This window comes from Neoarius graeffei, chromosome 7, assembly GCF_027579695.1.
Source record: "Neoarius graeffei isolate fNeoGra1 chromosome 7, fNeoGra1.pri, whole genome shotgun sequence".
Lineage (NCBI taxonomy): Eukaryota > Metazoa > Chordata > Actinopteri > Siluriformes > Ariidae > Neoarius > Neoarius graeffei.
Genome location: NC_083575.1, coordinates 67729706 through 67752881, shown reverse-complemented (window position 1 = coordinate 67752881; position 23176 = coordinate 67729706). Strand labels below are relative to the sequence as shown.

The 23176-nt window shown below is 42.1% G+C and overlaps 1 protein-coding gene across 1 annotated transcript in view; it reads right to left on the bottom strand.

Moving 5' to 3' along the window:
• Positions 1 to 16441, bottom strand: part of usp54a (ubiquitin specific peptidase 54a) — a 176001-nt gene extending 159560 nt beyond the window's left edge. Inside the window, exon 1 of the mRNA XM_060926288.1 lies at positions 16203 to 16441. The gene's annotated coding sequence lies outside the window, so the exon portion shown is untranslated. The remainder of the gene's footprint in view (positions 1 to 16202) is intronic.
• Positions 16442 to 23176: the final 6735 nt, after the last annotated feature.

The window sequence follows — 23176 nt, the reverse complement described above, 5'->3', positions numbered from 1 at the left end:
GTAGAACAGGATAAAGCGGCTAGAGATAATGAGATGAGATGAGCTTTACCTCAACTGTTACAGTGCTGAGACTGGAGACTCCTTCCATCAATGTTAAACATCTTATATAAAGCTTTAAATCATTCACTGTTTTGTTGAATAGCAACACTTTTTTAATTTGTTTATTAATAGACTTCGATTATAGTGCGGCAGCACGGTGGTGTAGTGGTTAGCGCTGTCGCCTCACAGCAAGAAGGTCCGGGTTCGAGCCCCGTGGCCGGCGAGGTCCTTTCTGTGCGGAGTTTGCATGTTCTCCCCGTGTCCGCGTGGGTTTCCTCCGGGTGCTCCGGTTTCCCCCACAGTCCAAAGACATGCAGGTTAGGTTAACTGGTGACTCTAAATTGACCATAGGTGTGAATGTGAGTGTGAATGGTTGTCTGTGTCTATGTGTCAGCCCTGTGATGACCTGGCGACTTGTCCAGGGTGTACCCCGCCTTTCGCCTGTAGTCAGCTGGGATAGGCTCCAGCTTGCCTGCGACCCTGTAGAACAGGATAAAGCGGCTAGAGATGATGAGATGAGGTGAGATGAGATTGTAGTGCGTTCCTCATACCAGCCCCTGTGAATTGGAAACTTTACTATAGAAACATTACTGTAAAATGAGAACACATTAGAATGAGGATATTAATATAAACCTGTGATTTGCCTTGCAGCCAGAAATACTGTCCTAGAAAATTAATTAACACCTTCTGACCGATCAGATTCAAGAATTCAGTAATGCTGCAACCTAAATAATGCAATAAAGCCTAAAATGGAAAAAATAGACTAAAATGTCTTTATGTAACCCTCCCACCCCATCCCGAAACTCTCCCGGGCCTGAAAGTAGAACTTAACACACAAGGCCACAAGTACTGACCATCAGTATGTTAATGTATTCATCTCTGATTTTTACATAACAATCCATGCCCTAGTTTAGCATGCATACCAGAGCTCACTTTTACTTTACACTGTGAGATGGCAGCAGAAAAGAGGAAGAGAGACGAGCCTGGAGGAGACGACATTTTAATTTATTTCCACTTAGTTTGTGCCAAAAACTGCTTTTCTTCATGTTCATATTTGTGGTTATGATAAAATCAACAACATCATGGTTTATGTCCACAACATATTCCTAGATTATGTGTTCCAAAATAGACAATGGATAAGACTGCAGTTCCATCATTCTCAGGATTTTAGTAGACTAGAAAGTTGTAGTGATATTATAGCATGGAAATTATTCTACCTGTTCAAGGACAAAATCTCAAATGGATTATTCCCTAATCAATTCATACACTATTTAATGAACGGAGCTAAATAATATCCAACAAATGAAAGTTCTGATGTCTCGTCAACTCTTACGCTATACATTTACCAGCTGTTTTCATATACATTCTAATATTTAACACTTAATTCAGAATACGAGTTTGAGTTAAATAATTCGCCATCGAGCCACATACCAAAGCGTTTAGCTTTTTAACGCATTTTAATCTCAGTCAAGTGAACAATACTTTCGAGCTCTTGTGTTCTTTAGCACTAATATCCAAACTTCAGGTATTCATTTATAAAGGCTATTACAGAGCCAAGGAATGATGTTTATAGCAAGTGTGTGATGATTTAGGCCCTGTCCACACAGCAACGGATTCAGGTGAATCTGATAAAATTGTTTATCTTTTTGGCCTGGCATCTACACGGCACCGGCGTTTTGGGTGCCCCAAAACGAAATCTTTTGAGAACGGGTTCCAGAGTGGAAAAATCTGGCAACGGAGCCGTTGCGAAGTCGTCTGGATGAGTAGAACAGATTTGTTTACGATGACGTCACAACCACATGACTGTCAGTGCTTCACGCCGGGTAGAAGTGTAACGAACTCGATGCGAGTTGTCAACAAATCCTATAAACTTGGTTCATGAACTGCGCTTACAAAATATTTTCACTGTGAATATTTATTGTGTAATGGTGCAAAGTGAGAGAGAGAGAGAGAGAGAGAGAGAGAGAGAGAGAGAGAATAGCCCTTAGGGCAGAGTCTTTAGTCCAAACACTGCGGAAGCAGTACCAAACCGCGCACCGCCCGTGCGCTTTCCAAAAACAATCCCGCCAGCAAAAATAGGAAAAAAAAAAAGGAGCGATCTCACCTCTTCAGATGTTGATTTAAGTCCAACAATACATTCCTCAAAAAGGGCGTAGAAGAACAAAGTAATCCATCAACGTGTAGCATTCAATTTATTCTGGACCATTAAAGAATTCTGGAGGATATCAGAATGTTGGCGTACCGGCTTCCATCTACCCCCATTCAATCCTCTCTCTCTCTCTCCATCTACCCCCATTCGTTCCTCTCTCTCTCCATCTACCCCCATTCATTCCTCTGTCCGCGTCTTTCGTTTTACGCTACTGATTAATAATCAAAACTTTATGTGGCTAATGCTATAGAAGAAAGGGTTTATGCGCATGCGTGTACTTCTTCTATTGTTCTGGTGTCTCCGATGGGACCGTCTTACAGCGCACGTAGAGGTGTGGCATGTGTATTGCATCGTTTTCAGCAAGCGTTGCGTTGCCATATGAACCTGAAATTTTACTGATCCGTTGCCCATGTGGACGCGATATTTAAAAAAAAAAAAATCTCGTTGCCATTGTCGTGTGGATGTAGCCTTAGACATCCAGTTCGCACAATATTAACTGTCAGCTATAAGCGTACAATACGTATTAGCTCCAAATATCTTCATAGCTTCAAAACTGAAGATGCAAACTTCTCACGCTAAACAAGTATTACCTGATTAACATCGAGAGTAAGGAGAAAACCAAAACTGTCAGTCAATCTCATTATGGGCTAAACTATCCATTTAAACACTTCCGTTATGTAAATATAAGGTATGAGCAGTTTCACAATCAAGGTATACTTTTTTGGTCCACAATAGTCCAGAAATGAAACCTCAAAATTCTTGTTTCTCTGCTGCCAAAAATGACCTTTTGAGATGGAAATTAACTGCAAAGAATTTCAGAGCTACAGGTCCTATACTGGACATGTTAATTGTGGTGAGAAGACGGCAAATAATGCATTTCGGAAATTGACCCACTTTTATAGTCCACAAGAGTGAGGTATATAAAGTGAACAACTGTTGAAATGTGTGTGATTTTCAGTACAGATTTTCAGGTACTGTGCAGCAGTGTTTGTTCATGATGGTAACTGTAATAACAACTGAAGTGTTTACGATCCTTGTGGTTTTCTGGAGAGGACACTTTTTGACAGACTCACATTTCAACCACATGTGAAGCTCTGCTGCAAATGTGTCCATTTCAAATACTGTTTTTACGAAGCAACAACAAAGTATTCTGCTCCAAAAGAGACAAATATTTTCTTAAAAAATCATTTGCAATCTCATCATATAGTGAATGATTTCCAGAGAGGACATTTTTGATGGACGAAGGATGCTGTCAGAGGCACTTATTTTACAAAAAAATGTAACTTCCACTGAAATAACTTTCCGTTGTGAATGAAAGTATACGTCCCAAAGTAAAACCTAGCTAGTGTTAAAAATGCAATTTTGAACTTAACCAGTAAAATCTAAGTGGAATAATTAAAGTAGAATTAAATTAAATGACCACAAAGTCAAAACTGAGCCGCATTTGACTCTTACAGACATATTTATAAGAACTTATAAGAGACATTACTGCTTTAGGTAGGGCTGGTGTGTCCCTGCAACATAAGATTACTCCAGCATACATACTGGACCTAGTTGCAGGAGTTAGTTGGTGTTATTCAAAAAGACAACCATGATTGTGAAACAGCCCGTATATAAAAACTGAACCCAAAGTCAATCCTACTTACCTAGTGGATGTTTTTGCTTTGGTGAATGAGGCTAACTTCAGAATGAAGGTAGCCTCAAGTGCTGTGGGCGTGATCAAAGCTCGTAGGGGAGAATACGCTTAACTGAAATGTGTGTAACTGGAAGCATTAAAACAGGACTTATGCAAATGGAAGAATCACACCCTTACTGTTTATTATACATCAGTGCAATTACTGGAATACACGACTACGTCTCTTCATGTAACCAGGTCAGGTCATATGATTCAATGGTAACCTTTAGTGGAATTTATTGGAACTGTGTGAATGAATAAAAGTTCACTCCTGTGAACTAATCAGTTCCATCATACAGGCCACATTTTCTTGAGGTTTCCAAAGCATAGATCACATATTTGCTTTAAGGGCGCCTCAGTTCAAAAGCAAGTGGTCTGTAGAATAAGAGACAACGCATCTATTTGTTCTGCACATCCGACTGAGCTACATTTGCCTCCTTCAGTGCTTCCATGTGCTGATCATGGAATATCTACAGTGGTGCTTGAAAGTTTGTGAACCCTTTAGAATTTTCTATATTTCTGCATAAATATGACCTAAAACATCATCAGATTTTCACACAAGTCCGAAAAATAGATAAAGAGAACCCAGTTAAACAAATGAGACAAAAATATTATGCTTAGTCATTTATTTATTTTGGAAAATGATCCAATATTACATATCTGTGAGTGGCAAAAGTATGTGAACCTCTAGGATTAGCAGTTAATTTGAAGGTGAAATTAGAATCAGGTGTTTTCAATCAATGGGATGACAATCAGGTGTGAGTGGGCACCCTGTTTTATTTAAAGAACAGGGATCTATCAAAGTCTGATCTTCACAACACATGTTTGTGGAAGTGCATCATGGCACGAACAAAGGAGATTTCTGAGGACCTCAGAAAAAGCGTTGTTGATGCTCATCAGGCTGGAAAAGGTTACAAAACCATCTCTAAAGAGTTTGGACTCACCAATCCACAGTCAGACAGATTGTGTACAAATGGAGGAAATTCAAGACCATTGTTACCCTCCCCAGGAGTGGTCGACCAACAAAGATCACTCCAAGAGCAAGGTGTGTAATAGTCGGCAAGGTCACAAAGGACCCCAGGGTAACTTCTAAGCAACTGAAGGCCTCTCTCACATTGGTTAATGTTCATGAGTCCACCATCAGGAGAACACTAAACAACAATGGTGTGCATGGCAGGGTTGCAAGTAGAAAGCCACTGCTCTCCAAAAGAACATTCCTGCTCGTCTGCAGTTTGCTAAAGATCACGTGGACAAGCCAGAAGGCTATTGGAAAAATGTTTTGTGGACAGATGAAACCAAAATAGAACTTTTTGGTTTAAAGGAGAAGTGTTATGTTTGGAGAAAGGAAAACACTACATTCCAGCATAAGAACCTTATCCCATCTGTGAAACATGGTGGTGGTAGTATCATGGTTTGGGCTTGTTTTGCTGCATCTGGGCCAGGATGGCTTGCCATCATTGATGGAACAATGAATTCTGAATTATACCAGCGAATTCTAAAGGAAAGTGTCAGGACATCTGTCCATGAACTGAGTCTCAAGAGAAAGTGGGTCATGCAGCAAGACAACGACCCTAAGCACACAAGTCATTCTACCAAAGAATGGTTAAAGAAGAATAAAGTTAATGTTTTGGAATGGCCAAGTCAAAGTCCTGACCTTAATCCAATGGAAATGTTGTGGAAGGACCTGAAGCAAGCAGTTCATGTGAGGAAACCCACCAACATCCCAGAGTTGAAGCTGTTCTGTACGGAGGAATGGGCTAAAATTCCTCCAAGCCGGTGTGCAGGACTGATCAACAGTTACCAGAAACGTTTAGTTGCAGTTATTGCTGCACAAGGGGGTCACACCAGATACTGAAAGCAAAGTTTCACATACTTGTGCCACTCACAGATATGTAATATTGGATCATTTTCCTCGATAAATAAATGAGCAAGTATAATATTTTTGTCTCATTTGTTCAACTGGGTGCTCTTTATCTACTTTTAGGACTTGTGTGAAAATCTGATGTTGTTTTAGGTCATATGTATGCAGAAATATAGAAAATTCTAAAGGGTTCACAAATTTTCAAGCACCACTGTATGCACATTTTGCAAATATATGATACTTAAAGTTTAAGTACCGTAACCGCCACTTCTGTGTTTTATTTATTATAAGGCAGCTACCCAGTCAAGTAAAATAAGGTTCTGGACCATAATGGATGAATTCAGGGACATGATGGTCAATAATGGCAATGATCAGGAAACTGTAGTACACTATAAGTACGAATCCCATTTCCAGAAAAGTTGGGATATTTTCCAAAATACAAAAAAAAAACCCACAAAAATCTGTGATTTGTTAATTCACATAAACCATTATTTTACTGACAAAAGTACAAAGTAAAATTTTCAATTCTTTTACTGAGCAACTTAATTGTATTTTGCAAACATTAACAAAGTGAGAATTTGATGCCTACAACACACTCAAAAAAAAGTTGGGACAGAGGCATTATTACCATTGGATTACATCACCTTTCTTTTAATAATACTTTTTAATTGTATTGGATCTGAGGATACTAATCGTTGCAGTTTTGCAACTGGAATTTGTGTCCTTTCTTGCTTGATACAAGACTTCAGCTGCTCAACAGTCCATGGTCGCCGTTGTCTGATTCTCCTTTTCATGATGCACCATACATTCTCAGTAGGAGACAGCTCTGGGCTGGCAGCAGGCCACTCAAGCACACTCACTCTGTGTCTATGAAGCCATACTGTTGTAGCGTGTGCAGAATGAGAGCTGGCACTGTCCTGCTGAAATAAGCATGGACTTCCCGGGAAGAGCCACTGCCTTGATGGCAACGTGCATCTCTCTAAAATCCCAATACATCAGTGGTACCTTCACACACATGCAACTCACCCATATTGTGAGCACTGATGCCCCCCATACCATCACAGATGTTGGCTTTTGCACCTTTCTCTGATAACAAACTGGATGGTCGTGTTCACTTTTGGCATTGAGAACTCGATGTCCGGTTTTCCTGAAAAGAAGCTGAAATATGGACTCATCTGACCACAGCACATATTTCCACTGTCTTTCGGTCCATCCGAGATGAGTTCAGGCCCAGAGAAATCGGCAGTGTTTCTGCATAGAGTTGATGAATTGCTTCCTCCTTGCGTAATACAGTTTCAGGTTGCATTTCTGGATGCAGCAGCGGACTGTGTTAAGTGACAACAGTTTTGTACTCCCGAGCCCATATTTGTCACATTAGCATGATGGTTTCTCACGCAGTGCCACCTGAGGGCTCGAAGGTCACACACATTCAACAGTGGTATCTGACCTTGCCCTTTATGCACTGAGATGTCTCTGAATTCCCTGAATTTTTTCACAATATTACATACCATAGATTTTGAAAGACCTAAAATCTTGCATTGAGAAATGCTCTTTTTGAATTCACAAACAATTCTCTCACGAATTTTGGCACAAATGAGTGAGCCCGGACCCATCCTTGCTTGCAAAGACTGAGCCTTTGGTGCTACTCCTTTTATACCCAATCATGTTACCAATTAACCTGCTTATTGTGGAATCTTCCAAAATGTTGCTACTTGAATATCCTATGAACTTTTCAGTCTTATTTTGCCTCTGTTCCAACTTTTTTTTTTTTTTGAGTGTGTTGCAGGCATCAAATTCAAACTTCGTTTATATTTAAAAAATACAATTATGTTGCTCAGTAAAACTACTGAAAATCTTTTCTTTGTACTTTTGTCAGTTAAATAAAGGTTCACGTGAATTAACAAAATCACTGATTTTTGTTTTTATTGCATTTTGGAAAATATTCCAACTTTTCAGGAAAGGGGGTTAGTAGAAACAGTTCGGGTTTTATAGCCAAAAGCATATTCCACAGTAGTGCAAATATAGTTTATGCGTGCACTGTATTTAAATTCTGAACTCAAGTCAATTTATTTGTATAGCGGTTTTAACAACAGACATTGTCACAAAGCAGCTTTACAGAAAATTAAAGACATTAAACATGAACTAATTTTATTTCTAATTTATCCCTGATGAGCAAGCCTGTGGTGACGGTGGCAAGGAAAAACTCCCTCAGACGACATGAGAAAGAAACCTTGAAGAAAATTAAAGCTGTAACTTCTACTTCATACAATGTCTGACATACAGTCATATGACGCTGAGTTGTCGTTGTGTCCTGACACTAGAGTCAGACAAGTTCATTACCATTATTCCACATCAGGATTCAGGCCAGAGGAAAGAGCCAGCCTATGTGTGGGCCAGCACTGAGTGATCACTGCTATCAGGCCAGCATTCTGGCCAGCAATTATTACCAGGATAAAGACAATGTGTGTGTATTTTGTGTAATGCCACATGCAGACTGATGAAGCAGATCCTAAATGTAATGCTGCTTGCTTTTAGTTCACATGCCACACAGTAAGAACAGGTACCGGTAACCAATTACTAATTTTTTTTAATATATTATAATGATAATACAATAAACCAAAATGAACTGAAACTAGTTAGATTTACTGATGACTGCCTGTGGCTATTTAATACAGTTTTATTGAATACATTTCATTTTAGGTGTTAGCACATCAATAACTAACATGAACAATGAAAAACGTTTTTTAAAAAATATATTTTATCGACATGGCGGCACGGTGGTGTAGTGGTTAGCGCTGTCGCCTCACAGCAAGAAGGTCCTTGCTTCGAGCCCAGTGGCTGACGGGGGCCTTTCGGTGTGGAGTTTGCATGTTCTCCCCATGTCCGCGTGGGTTTCCTCCGGGTGCTCCGGTTTCCCCCACAGTCCAAAGACATGCAGGTTAGGCTAATTGGTGGCTCTAAATTGACCGTGAGTGTGAATGGTTGCGTGTCTCTATGTGCCAGCCCTGCGATGACCTGGCGACTTGTCCAGGGTGTACCCCACCTTTCGCCCGTAGTCAGCTGGGATAGGCTCCAGCTTGCCTGCGACCCTGTAGAACAGGATAAGCGGCTACAGATAATGGATGGATGGATACTATCGGCATGGAGCAGCATGGTGGCACAGCAGGTAGAGCTGCTGCCTTATAGCTCCAGAGTCCCCTTTTCAATCCAGAGTTTGGTTTACTGTCTGTGCATGTTCTCCTCATGTCTGTGTGGGTTTCATCTGGAGTTCTCAGGTTTCCTGACACCACCAAAATCCATGCCAGGAGGTGCAATATCCATCCATCCATTATCCGTAGCCGCTTATCCTGTGCAGGGTCGCGGACAAGCTGGAGCCTATTCCAGCTGACTATGGGCGAGAGGCGGGGTACACCCTGGACAAGTCGCCAGGTCATCGTAGGGCTGACACACATCGTAGGGCTGTGATGGTATGGGGGGCATCAGTGCTCACAATATGGGTGAGTTGCATGTGTGTGAAGGTACCACTGATATATTGGGGCGTATATTGGGATTTTAGAGAGATGCACGTTGCCATCAAGGCAGTGGTTCTTCCCGGGAAGTCCATGCTTATTTCAGCAGGACAGTGCCAGCTCTCATTCTGCACACGCTACAACAGTATGGCTTCATAGACACAGAGTGAGTGTGCTTGAGTGGCCTGCTGCCAGCCCAGAGCTGTCTCCTACTGAGAATGTATGGTGCATCATGAAAAGGAGAATCAGACAACGGCGACCATGGACTGTTGAGCAGCTGAAGTCTTGTATCAAGCAAGAAAGGACACAAATTCCAGTTGCAAAACTGCAACGATTAGTATCCTCAGATCCAATACAATTAAAAAGTATTATTAAAAGAAAGGTGATGTAATCCAATGGTAATAATGCCTCTGTCCCAACTTTTTTTTGAGTGTGTTGTAGGCATCAAATTCTCACTTTGTTAATGTTTGCAAAATACAATTAAGTTGCTCAGTAAAAGAATTGAAAATTTTACTTTGTACTTTTGTCAGTAAAATAATGGTTTATGTGAATTAACAAATCACAGATTTTTGTGGGGGGTTTTTTTTTGTATTTTGGAAAATATCCCAACTTTTCTGGAAATGGGATTCGTACTTATAGTGTACTACAGTTTCCTGATCATTGCCATTATTGACCATCATGTCCCTGAATTCATCCATTATGGTCCAGAACCTTATTTTACTTGACTGGGTAGCTGCCTTATAATAAATAAAACACAGAAGTGGCGGTCAATTTAGAGCCACCAATTAGCCTAACCCGCATGTCTTTGGACTGTGGGGGAAACCGGAGCACCCGGAGGAAACTCACGCAGACACGGGGAGAACATGCAAACTCTACACAGAAAGGACCCCTTTGGCTACTGGGCTCGAACCCAGAACCTTCTTGCTGTGAGGCAACAGTGCTAATCACTACACCACCATGCTGCGAATAGGTGCAATAGTTACTCTAAAATGTTCCTAAGTGTGAGAATGTGTGTCTGCATGGTGTCCTATAATGGACTGGTGTTCCATCCAGGCTGTATTCCTGCTTCATTCCCAATGATCCTGGGATAAGCTCCATATCCACCACAACCCTGACTAGGATAAAGCAGTTACTGAGAATGAATGAATGAATGAATGAATGAACAAGCATCATCATAAATCCTGCCCCGTCACCATGGAGAGACAACCAGGAAAGCTGTCCCAGGACAGGCTGGGACTAGGAGGGTTTCGCAGTTCACTGATATGCAGAATAAAAATGCTTGAATTAATTTAATCAAACTATGACAGTCAAAAATGTAGGCAAATGCATCACTTGCATCTCACTTCTCTCTCATTTTCAGTAATCCCTTTATCTTGGTCAAGGCCGTGGTGGAGCCAAAGTTGTAACCCTTTTGTTCAAACCAAAAAACACTCAACTTATGGTTTTGTCATCTGCCCTTTTGTGTAATTTGTACTTTGTTTAGACAACGTGTGCTCACTCTATCAACTTTCAGTTTCTCCTCCAAACATACTTCAGCAGAAAATTAATGATAGAGTAAATAATTCACTTAGTTCATGCTCCTTACATCTGTGAAAAAGTCAGTAACATGCCTACTGGTGATATATTATGGAAATGTCACCAAAATGGGCCTGTAGAATATATTAGCCTATTGGAGTGCAAAACTATGGGGGCATCACGCTGTGTAATCACATAACATGACTGTTGCTGAATGGCTGTGTGAACCTACATCACTGGGCTCCTTTCAGTTAGCCCGCAGCCTCGCTTCATATCATTCTGCGTGGGTTTTGTATGAACACTAGGGGTGCTCTTACACTGTGTTTCCAAAAAAAAAAAAAATCACAAATAATCCTCTTTTAAATGTTTGTTAAAGGAACAGTCCACCGTACTTCCATAATGAAATATGTTCTTCTCTGAATTGAGACGAGCTGCTCCGTACCTCTCCGAGCTTTGTGCGACCTCCCAGTCAGTCAGACGCGCTGTTACTCCTGTTAGCAATGTAGCTAGGCTCAGCATGGCCAATGGTATTTTTTGGGGCTGTAGTTAGATGCAACCAAACTCTTCCGCGTTTTTCCTGTTTACATAGGTTTATATGACCAGTGACATGAAACAAGTTCAGTTAAAAAAATTGAAACGTAGCGATTTTCTATGCTATGGAAAGTCCGCACTATAATGACAGGCGTACTAACACCTTCTGCGCGCTTCGGCAGCGCATTGATATCTGAGCTCCGTATCAATGCGCTGCCGAAGCGCGCAGAAGGTGTTAGTACGCCTGTCATTATAGTGCGGGCTTTCCATAGCATAGAAAATCGCTACGTTTCAATTTGTGTAACTGAACTTGTTTCATGTCACTGGTCATATAAACCTATGTAAACAGGAAAAACCCGGAAGAGTTTGGTTGCATCTAACTACAGCCCCAAAAAATACCGTTGGCCATACTGAGCCTAGCTACATTGCTAACAGGAGTGACAGCGCGTCGAACTGCGTCTGACTAACTGGGAGGTCGCGCAAAGCTCGGATAGGTACGGAGCAGCTCGTCTCAATTCAGGTAAGAGCATATTTCATTATGGAAATACAGTGGACTGTTCCTTTAAGTGAGCAGAAAATGAACTGATCACCAAAAGGCATAAAGGTAAAGACGACACATTTCTTTTCAGCGTTTTCTGCAAGATTATTTTTAAGTCTTATTTTTGTTTTGTACAATTGAGGAGTGAAAAAAGAAAAGGAACACCATGCGAAAGTTTGGGCACCCCAATACATTTGAGTTCTCAGGTAACTTTTACCAAGGTTCCAGACCTTAATTAGCTTATTGAGCTGTGGCTTGTTCAAATTCTTCATTAGGAAAGGTCAGATGATGCAGATTTCAAAGCTGTATAAATTCTCTGACTCCTCAAACTTGTCCCTAAAATCAACAGCCATGGGCTCCTCTAAGCAACTCTCTCGCATTCTGAATAATAAAATAATTGATGCTCACAAAACAGGAGAAGGCTACAAGAACGTAGCAAGGTGTTTTCAGGTAGCCGCTTCCTCAGATTGTAATGTTATTAAGAAATGGCAGTTAACAGAAACAGTGGAGATCAAGGTGAGGTCTGGAAGATGAAGAAAACTTTCTGAAAGAACTGCTCGTTGGATTGCTAGAAAGGCAAATAAAAACCCGTTTGACTGTAAAAGAGCTTCAGAAAGACTTAGCAGACCCTGGAGTGGTGGTGCACTGTTCTACTATGCAGTGACACCTGAACAATTATGACCTTCATGAGAGAGTCATCAGAAGAAAACCTTTCCTGTGTCCTAGCCACAATATTCAGCATCTGAAGTTTGCAAATGAACATCTAAATAAGCCTGATGTATTTTGGAAACAAGTCCTGTGGACTGATGAAATCAAAATAGAACTTTTTGGCCACAATGTGCAAAGGTATGTTTGGAGAAAAAAAAAAAGGGTGCCAAATTCCAGGAAAAGAACACCTCTCCAACTCTGAAGCATGGGTGTGGATCGATCATGCTTTGGGGTTGTGTTGCAACCAGTGGCACAGGGCACATTTCATTGGTCGAAGGAAGCATGGATTCAAATAAATACCAGCAAATTCTGGAAGCAAACATCACACCATCTGTAAAAAAATTATAGTTAAAAAGAGGACGGGTCCTACAATAAGACGATGATCCAAAACACACCTCAAAATCTACAATGGAATACCTCAAGGGTATTCCATTGTAGGCACGGTGGTGTAGTGGTGAGCACGGTCACCTCACAGCAAGAAGGTTCTGGGTTCGAACCCAGCGGCTGGCAAGGGCCTTTCTGTGTGGTGTTTGCATGTTCTCCCATGTCTGCGTGGGTTTCCTCCAGGTGCTCCGGTTTCCCCCACAGTCCAAAGACATGCACTTAGGTTAACAAGGGGCACTTCAGCCAAGCCCCCTTGGGCTGAAGTGCCCTTGAGCAAGATACCAAACCCCTAACTGCTCCCTGGGTGCTCTAGTATGGCTGCCCACTGCTCTGTGTGTGTGTGTTCACTGCTTCAGATGGGTTAAATGCAGAGGATGAATTTCACTGTGCTTGAAGTGTGCGTGTGACAAATAAAGATTTCTTCTTCTTCTAAAGAGGCACAAGCTGAAGGTTTTGCTATGACCTAAACATCATTGAAAATCTGTGGCTAGATCTCAAAAGAGCAGTGCATGCAAGACAGCCCAAGAAATTTGAAGAACTGGAAACCTTTTGCAAGGACAAATGTGTGAAAATCCCCCAGGTAAGAACTGAAAGATTATTAGCTGGCTACAAAAAGTCAAGTCAAGTCAAGTTTATTTGTATAGCGCTTTTAACAATAAACAAACATTGTCGCAAAGCAGCTTTACAGAATTTGAACGACTTAAAATATGAGCTAATTTTATCCCTAATCTATCCCCAATGAGCAAGCCTGTGGCGACGGTGGCAAGGAAAACCTCCCTCAGACGACATGAGGAAGAAACCTCGAGAGGAACCAGACTCAAAAGGGAACCCATCCCCATCCGGGCAACAACAGACAACATGACTATAACATTAACAGTCCTAACATAACATCAGCTTCGTTGATGCTATAAACCCCCCACTGACGGAAACCTGAGCGCAAAAACCGTCCACAACAACCGTAGTCCCAAAGTCAGCAAGTCAACTGCAGTCCCAAAGTCAGCAAGTCAACTGCAGTCCCCAGCCACAAAAGCAGCATCCTGCAGGCGCGACCTCCAACTGTCCACATGGGGCCGCCCTCCACAGGAGCGATGCGATGAGACTCCAACCAGACAGGGACTACGGTTGTCGTGAACAGTTTTGCGCTCGGGTTTCCATCGGTGGGGGGTTTATAGTATCAACGAAGCTGACTTTATGTTAGGACTGTTAATGTTATAGTCATGTCTGTTGTTGCCCGAATGGGGATGGGTTCCCTTTTGAGTCTGATACCTCTTGAGGTTTCTTCCTCATGTTGTCTGAGGGAGTTTTTCCTTGCCATCGTCGCCACAAGCGTGCTCATTGGGGATAGATTAGGGATAAAATTAGCTCATATTTTAAGTCATTCAAATTCTGTAAAGCTGCTTTGCGACAATGTTTATTGTTAAAAGCGCTATACAAACAGGGCAGCACGGTGGTGTAGTGGTTAGCACTGCCGCCTCACGGCAAGAAGGTCCGGGTTCGAGCCCCGTGGCTGGCGAGGGCCTTTCTGTTCGGAGTTTGCATGTTCTCCCCGTGTCCATGTGGGTTTCCTCCGGGTGCTCCGGTTTCCCCCACAGTCCAAAGACATGCAGGTTAGGTTAACTGGTGACTCTAATTTGACTGTAGGTGTGAATGTGAGTATGAATGGTTGTCTGTGTCTATGTGTCAACCCTGGCGACTTGTCCAGGGTGTACCCTGCGTTTCGCCCGTAGTCAGCTGGGATAGGCTCCAGCTTGCCTGAGACCCTGTAGAACAGAATAAAGCGGCTAGAGATAATGAGATGAGACAAACAAACTTGACTTGACTTGACACAGGGCTCCAGGATGGATCAGGCAGGTCCAAGGAGTGTAAAAAGTGTTTACAAGCTGTGATGCTTGCCAAAGTGGGTGTCACCAGGTACTAACCATGCAGGGTGCCCAAACTTTTGCTTCGGGCCCTTTTTTTTTTTTTGAAAATGTAAAAGATGAAAATTAAAAAAAATTGTTTTTGCTTCAACTATATTTCACCGGCGGTGTAGTGGTTAGCACGGTCGCTTCACAGCAAGAAGGTTCCGGGTTCGAACCCAGCAGCTGGCGAGGGCCTTTCTGTGTGGAGTTTGCATGTTCTCCTCGTGTCTGCGTGGGTTTCCTCCGGGTGCTCGGGTTTCCCCCACAATCCAAAGACATGCACTTAGGTTGACGTTGGGTGGCCTTGGGCTGAAGTGCCCTTGAGCAAGGTACCTGACCCCTGACTGCTCCCCGGGTGCTTTGGTGTGGCTGCCCACTGCTTCAGATGGGTTAAATGCAGAGGATGAATTTCAGCATGCATGTGACGAATAAAAGTTTCTTCTTAAAAATATCAAGGCTAGGCGGCACGGTGGTGTAGTGGTTAGCGCTGTCGCCTCACAGCAAGAAGGTCCTGGGTTCGAGCCCCGGGGCCGGCGAGGGCCTTTCTGTGTGGAGTTTGCATGTTCTCCCCGTGTCCGCGTGGGTTTCCTCCGGGTGCTCCGGTTTCCCCCACAGTCCAAAGACATGCAGGTTAGGTTAACTGGTGACTCTAAATTGACCGTAGGTGTGAATGTGAGTGTGAATGGTTGTCTGTGTCTATGTGTCGGCCCTGTGATGACCTGGCGACTTGTCCAGGGTGTACCCCGCCTTTCGCCCGTAGTCAGCTGGGATAGGCTCCAGCTTGCCTGCGACCCTGTAGAAGGATAAAGCGGCTAGAGATAATGAGATGAGATGAGATGAGATGAATATCAAGGCTATGAGTCATCTTTCACTTTATGCCTTTTGGAGATCATTTCATCTTCAACTTGCCTAACTGGTCACAGTAACAGCAATTTTGACCAGGGGTGCCCAAACTTTTGCATACCACTGTACTACTATACCAAGGAAAGAAAAAGCTGAACTGTGGGTTGATGTAGAGAGCACACAGGCTGTAGGAGAGGCTCTCATCTCTAACTGCAGCATATCTGCTGATACCTGCAACATTCCTGATCCTCACTGAACTTCACGTGGCAGATCAAGCAGTGATCAGGTCAAATATCCTGACTGGAACAAAAGACTCAGCTCCAGCTCTGGTAATGTAGTGTGAAGTGGATGCGCAGTGCTATTAGCTGCTAGCTGAGCACCCAGCAGCTTCGTCAGCAGCTTTAGGATCTGCGTTGATTTTCTCCTTCATGCACATAAACTCATTTCCATGCAACACGCTGCTCATTTGGACAATGAACTATTTCACTCAACGCTTTGGACAACAAAGATAAATGTAAAAGTGTCTCAAGCAAAGCATCTTTTACTCACGTTGCACGAAACAGCAGCTCCGTCACAACCTGCACACTGCTGGACTCTACAGCACGCCGTGATGTTACGCCTCCTGGGTAACTATGGTAACCTTATGGTAATCCAAGGGAACATACTTGCGTACTGTGTAGGTAGGTTAGCGCGCGCGGCATGGAACGTAACCAGCAAACGTCACTCATTCTTTCAGACCAGCACATGTGTGTGTGCGCGTGCATGCGTGCGCGCGCCTTACGCTACATCTAAACTCCAAACGTATAATTTTTAAAAGAAAAAGTATTGAGTGAGATTTTTTTTTAAATTTCTTTTATTCTTGCTATTTTTTTTTTTAAGTTTGCTTGCCTGCTTCCAGTCGGTGTCGTTCCAGTCCCTCGTTGTTTGAGTCTTTACACACATCCTCCAACAGCGTCACTGCGTGTGTGCTGCAGCCAAGGTAACCAAAATCTCGCGATACTCACTCAGGTAGTGACCGTGCCAACAACTCTCGCGAGACTCATTCAGGTAGCTACAGTGCGACAAATCCAGGCCTCGGACATGATGGCATCCGAAACAGTATTTGTATCAGTTGTCTATGAATTAATTGCAACTTCTTGCTTTGTTTTGGTAATGAGTATGTGTTTTTGTGGATAATAATCTGTTTCTCAAGTCGATATAAAACATGCTTTATTTTAAAACAAACTAATTAATTCCTTAATGATCATAATCTGGTATAATATCCCAGCATGAACATTTACATTTTGTCTTCATCAGCTTGTTCAGTCATTTATGCATCTTCATAATAATAATAATAATAATAATTTATTGACGGCGGCACGGTGGTGTAGTGGTTAGCGTTGTCGCCTCACAGCAAGAAGGTCCTGGGTTCGAGCCCCAGGGCTGGCGAGGGCCTTTCTGTGTGGAGTTTGCATGTTCTCCCCGTGTCCGCGTGGGTTTCCTCCGGGTGCTCCGGTTTCCCCCACAGTCCAAAGACATGCAGGTTAGGTTAACTGGTGACTCTAAATTGACCGTAGGTGTGAGTGTGAATGGTTGTCTGTGTCTATGTGTCAGCCCTGTGATGACCTGGCGACTTGTCCAGGGTGTACCCCGCCTTTCGCCCATAGTCAGCTGGGATAAGCTCCAGCTTGCCTGCAACCCTGTAGAAGGATAAAGCGGCTAGAGATAATGAGATGAGATAATTTATTGACGGCGGCACGGTGGTGTAGTGGTTAGCGTTGTCGCCTCACAGCAAGAAAGTCTGGGTTCGAGGCCCGTGGCCGGCGAGGGCCTTTCTGTGCGGAGTTTGCATGTTGTCCGCGTGGGTTTCCTCCGGGTGCTCCGGTTTCCCCCACAGTCCAAAGACATACAGGTTAGGTTAACTGGTGACTCTAAATTGACCGTGAATGTGAGTGTGAATGGTTGTCTGTGTCTATGTGTCAGCCCTGTGATGACCTGGCGACTTGTCCAGGGTGTACCCCGCCTCTCACCCATAGTCAGCTGGGATAGGCTCCAGCTTGCCTGCGACCCTGTAGAACAGGATAAGCGGCTACAGATAATGGATGGATAATTTATTGACTTGTACTGCGCCTTTTACATAAAAATGATCAAAGGCCCATTGCAAAAAAAATTTAAATCTAGAATGAATAAACATCATAAAGTAAATTTAAATAAGAATAAACATATATATATATATATATATATATATATATATATATAAAAACAACCCCGATTCCAAAAAAGTACAAATTGTAAATAAAAACGGAATGCAATAATTTACAAATCTCAAAAACTGATATTGTATTCACAATAGAACATAGACAACATATCAAATGTCGAAAGTGAGACATTTTGAAATTTCCTGCCAAATATTGGCTCATTTGAAATTTCATGACAGCAACACATCTCAAAAAAGTTGGGACAGGGGCAATAAGAGGCTGGAAAAGTTAAAGGTGCAAAAAAGGAACAGGAGGACCAAATTGCAACTCATTAGGTCAATTGGCAATACGTCATTTTATTTATTTATTTATTTATTTATTTATTTTATTAAAGGATCCCCATTAGCTTGTGCCATAGCAGTTCGCTAGTCTTCCTGGGGTCCCCAATTAAAAACATATCACATCATTTCAACAGTTAAGAAACATACAGATATACATGCATTGCAAAATGCTAAGTGCAAGTTAAAAGTTCAAAAGTTCTAATATAGCAAAATGCATGACAAAAATACTTATACTAAAAAGTTCAGGTACAATTGTAGCAAACAGTTATAAAATGCACCTCAATTTTTAAAAAGTAAAATGCAATGCTACCACCTGTACATTGCTAAAGTACTCTTTTGAACACCTAATAAAACAATATAAAAATACAAACTATACAGCTTAAGCCGACACCTAATATTAACCATTCAAAAGATACACTTTTAGTCTCTTTTTAAAGGATCTTTTGCATTTGTCTTGACAAATATCAAGTGGCAATTCATTCCATATATTAATTGCTCTATAAAGCAATTAAGATTAAGGTCATTAACATGACTGGGTATAAAAAGAGCATCTTGGAGTGGCAGCGGCTCTCAGAAGTAAAGATGGGAAGAGGATCACCAATCCCCCTAATTCTGCGCCGACAAATAGTGGAGCAATATCAGAAAGGAGTTCGACAGTGTAAAATTGCAAAGAGTTTGAACATATCATCATCTACAGTGCATAATATCATCAAAAGATTCAGAGAATCTGGAAGAATCTCTGTGCGTAAGGGTCAAGGCCGGAAAACCATACTGGGTGCCCGTGATCTTCGGGCCCTTAGTCGGCACTGCATCACATACAGGCATGCTTCTGTATTGGAAATCACAAAATGGGCTCAGGAATATTTCCAGAGAACATTATCTGTGAACACAATTCACCGTGCCATCCGCCATTGCCAGCTAAAACTCTATAGTTCAAAGAAGAAGCCATATCTAAACATTATCCAGAAGCGCAGACGTCTTCTCTGGGCCAAGGCTCATTTAAAATGAACTGTGACAAAGTGGAAAACTGTTCTGTGGTCAGACGAATCAAAATTTGAAGTTCTTTATGGAAATCAGGGACGCCGTGTCATTCGGACTAAAGAGGAGAAGGACGACCCAAGTTGTTATCAGCGCTCAGTTCAGAAGCCTGCATCTCTGATGGTATGGGTTTGCATTAGTGCGTGTGGCATGGGCAGCTTACACATCTGGAAAGACACCATCAATGCTGAAAGGTATATCCAGGTTCTAGAGCAACGTATGCTCCCATCCAAACGACGTCTCTTTCAGGGAAGACCTTGCATTTTCCAACATGACAATGCCAAACCACATACTGCATCAATTACAGCATCATGGCTGCATAGAAGAAGGGTCCGGGTACTGAACTGGCCAGCCTGCAGTCCAGATCTTTCACCCATAGAAAACATTTGGCGCATTATAAAACGGAAGATACGACAAAAAAGACCTACGGTAAGACAGTTGAGCAACTAGAATCCTACATTAGACAAGAATGGGTTAACATTCCTATCCCTAAACTTGAGCAGCTTGTCTCCTCAGTCCCCAGACGTTTACAGACTGTTGTAAAGAGAAAAGGGGATGTTTCACAGTGGTAAACATGGCCTTGTCCCAACTTTTTTGAGATGTGTTGTTGTCATGAAATTTAAAATCACCTAATTTTTCTCTTTAAATGATACATTTTCTCAGTTTAAACATTTGATATGTCATCTATGTTCTATTCTGAATAAAATATAGAATTTTGAAACTTCCACATCATTGCATTCCGTTTTTATTTACATTTTGTACTTTGTCCCAACTTTTTTGGAATCAGGGTTGTGTATATATATAAGATAATAAATTTAGTGATCTAATGACTAAAAGCAAATTTAAAAAGATGTGATTTTAGGCGTGACTTACAGCGCATTACAAAATGGTAGTCAGGAATTTAGAATCTTGAATAATAAACATCATAACGTAATTTAAATAAAAGTAAATATGTCTTCAGTAACTGCTTGATCATGGTCAGGGTTGTGGTGGATCTGGATCCTGTCCCAGTGTCATTGGGCACCAGGTGGGTCCATTGCAGGGCACCATGCACACACTCATGGGGCAATTTAGTGTAGTCAATCCACTTACTGGCTTGTTTTTAGGAAGTGGGAGAAAACCAGAGAACCCATACAGATACTGGGGAAACTGTATGAAACTCCACACAGACATACATGTCAACCTTTGGTCAATCAAACCTGTATAACCAACCTCCAAAATCCGTATTTCCCTTATAAAATCCTTATAAGATGCAAATTAAAATAATTTACCTAAAATTTGAATGATAATTAACAATATATCCCTGTTACTTTTTATTCAATATTAATAACAATAAACCTTCAGAATGAATACAAAGCTCCAATGTTTGACAAAAACACAAAGTGTCACTCTAATGTTCTGAAATGTACTCCATAACAGCTTTTTTTAGCACTCCGCACCAATACCTCACTAGGCTGCATGTCACAGCAAGTATCTGTGTCGATCTTGCCGGAGTGCCCATTCAGAATCTTTTCAGTCGCTATTGAAAGTCACTCAGGTGGAAATACGCTTTTCAAACAAAATGCTACTTCCCGGTTGGCGGGATTCTCCCAATGCAGTGTGCGCATGATCAGAAGTGGAGTGAAGTCTCGCTACCACAAGATAACGCGCGATTTCATAAGACTCTTTACTGGCTGTTTGTTCTTTCTGTGGTGTACAGTACGTTTGTAAATGTTATGCGCTCTTTTATCATCGTGGGAATTGATTATAGCTCTAAATAAATATTGAAGTTTTTTAAAGAATCCGTATAACTTTATTTGTACGCCCGTATACTACGTTTATTGAATCAAATCCATATAAAATACGGACATTCCGTATAGGTTGACATGTATCCACAGACAGTAACACAAGCTCAGGATTAAATTGGGAATCCCTGGAGCTGTGAACCAAATCTGTGCTCAAGGGAAATGTACTCTGAAACATCCATCCATTATCTGTTGCCACTTATCCTGTTCTACAGGGTCGCAGGCAAGCTGGAGCTTATCCCAGCTGACTATGGGTGAAAGGCGGGGTACACCCTGGACAAGTCGCCAGGTTATCGCAGGGCTAACACAGAGACAAACACATTCACACTCACATTCACACCTACGGTCAATTCAGAGTCACCAGTTAACCTAACCTGCATGTCTTTGGACTGTGGGGGAAACCGGAGCACCCGGAGGAAACCCACGCAGACACGGGGAGAACATGCAAACTCCACACAGAAAGGCCCTCGTTGGCCGCTGGGCTCGAACCCGGACCTTCTTGCTGTGAGGCGACGGTGCTAACCACTACACCACTGTGCCGTCCCGATATAAACCATGCTTTATTTTAAAACAAACAAACAAATTAATTGCTTAATGATCATAATCTGGTATAATATCCCAGCATGAACATTTACAACGTTTTATCTTCATCAGCTTGTTCATTCATTTATGCATCTTTAGTAACTGCTTGATCATAGACAGGGTTGCGGTGGATCCGGATCCTGTCCCAATGTCATTGGGCACCAAGTGGGAATGCCAGTCCATTGCAGGGCACCATGCACATACTCATAGGGGCAATTTAGTGTAGTCAATCCACTTACTGGCTTGTTTTTAGGAAGCGGGAGAAGACCAGAGAACCCATACAGATACTGGGGAAACTGTATGAAACTCCACACAGACAGTAACACAAGCTCAGGATTAAATTGGGAATCCCTGGAGCTGTGAACCAAACCTGTGCTCAAGGGAAATGCACATGAAAGCATAAATTTCTGAAACTCCTTCAGGGATGTTAAAGAGAATGCATCTTGTGGGGCATGTTGCTTTTCAAAATTTTTTATTTATACATCTAGCAGTATACAGCATGCAGCTTATGCACAAACACCTTATTTATTCCTTAGCTTGCAACTTTGCACACATGTACCTATTACCTGTTAAGTTCATAGACTGTGATTCTTTATTTTTTGGTGCATTTTTGTATATAAGCATCTGGACACCAGGAGATGCAAAACCTAATTTTGTTGTGTGTGCAGTGTGACAGTCAAGCTATTCTATGATACACTGATCAGCCATACCATTAAAACCACTGACAGATGAAGTGAATAACATTGATTCTCTCATTACAATGGCACCTGTCAAGGGGTGGGATATATTAGGCAGCGAGAGAACAGTCAGTTCTCGGAGTTGATGTGTTGGAAGCAGGAAAAATGGGCAAGCGTAAAGATCTGAGTGACTTTGACAAGGGCCAAATTGTGATGGCTAGACGACTGGGTCTGAGTGTCTCCAAAATGGCACATCTTGTGGGGTGTTACTGGTATGCAGTGGTTAGTACCTACCAAAAATGGTCCAAGGAAGGACAACCGGTGAACCAGCGACAGGCTCATAGGCGGTCAAGGCTCATTGATTCACATGGTGCATGAAGGCTAGCCCATATGTTCCAATCCCACAGAAGAGCTACTGCAGCACAAACTGCTGAAAACATTCATGATGGCTTAAAAAAAAAAGTGTCAGCATTAACCTTTTCAACAGTTTGTGCTACAGTAACTCTTCTGTGAGATTGGACCATATAGGCTAGCCTTCATGCGCCATGTGAATCAATTGGTGCCTTCAACACCAATGATCCTGTCGCTGGTTCACCAGTTGTCCTTCCTTGGAGCACTTTTGGTAAGTACTAACCACTGAATACCGGGAACACCCCACAAGATGTACCATTTTGGAGATGCTCAGACCCAGTCGTCTAGCCATCACAATTTGGCCCTTGTCAAAGTTGCGTAGATCCTTACGCTTTCCTATTTTTCCTGCTTCCAACACATCAACTTCGAGAACTGACTGTTCTCTTGCTGCCTAATATATCCCACGCCTTGACAGGTGCCACGGTAACAACATGATCAATGTTATTCACTTCACCTGTCAGTGTTTTTCATGTTATGGCTGATCGGTGTATACTACAATTATGACAACTATTA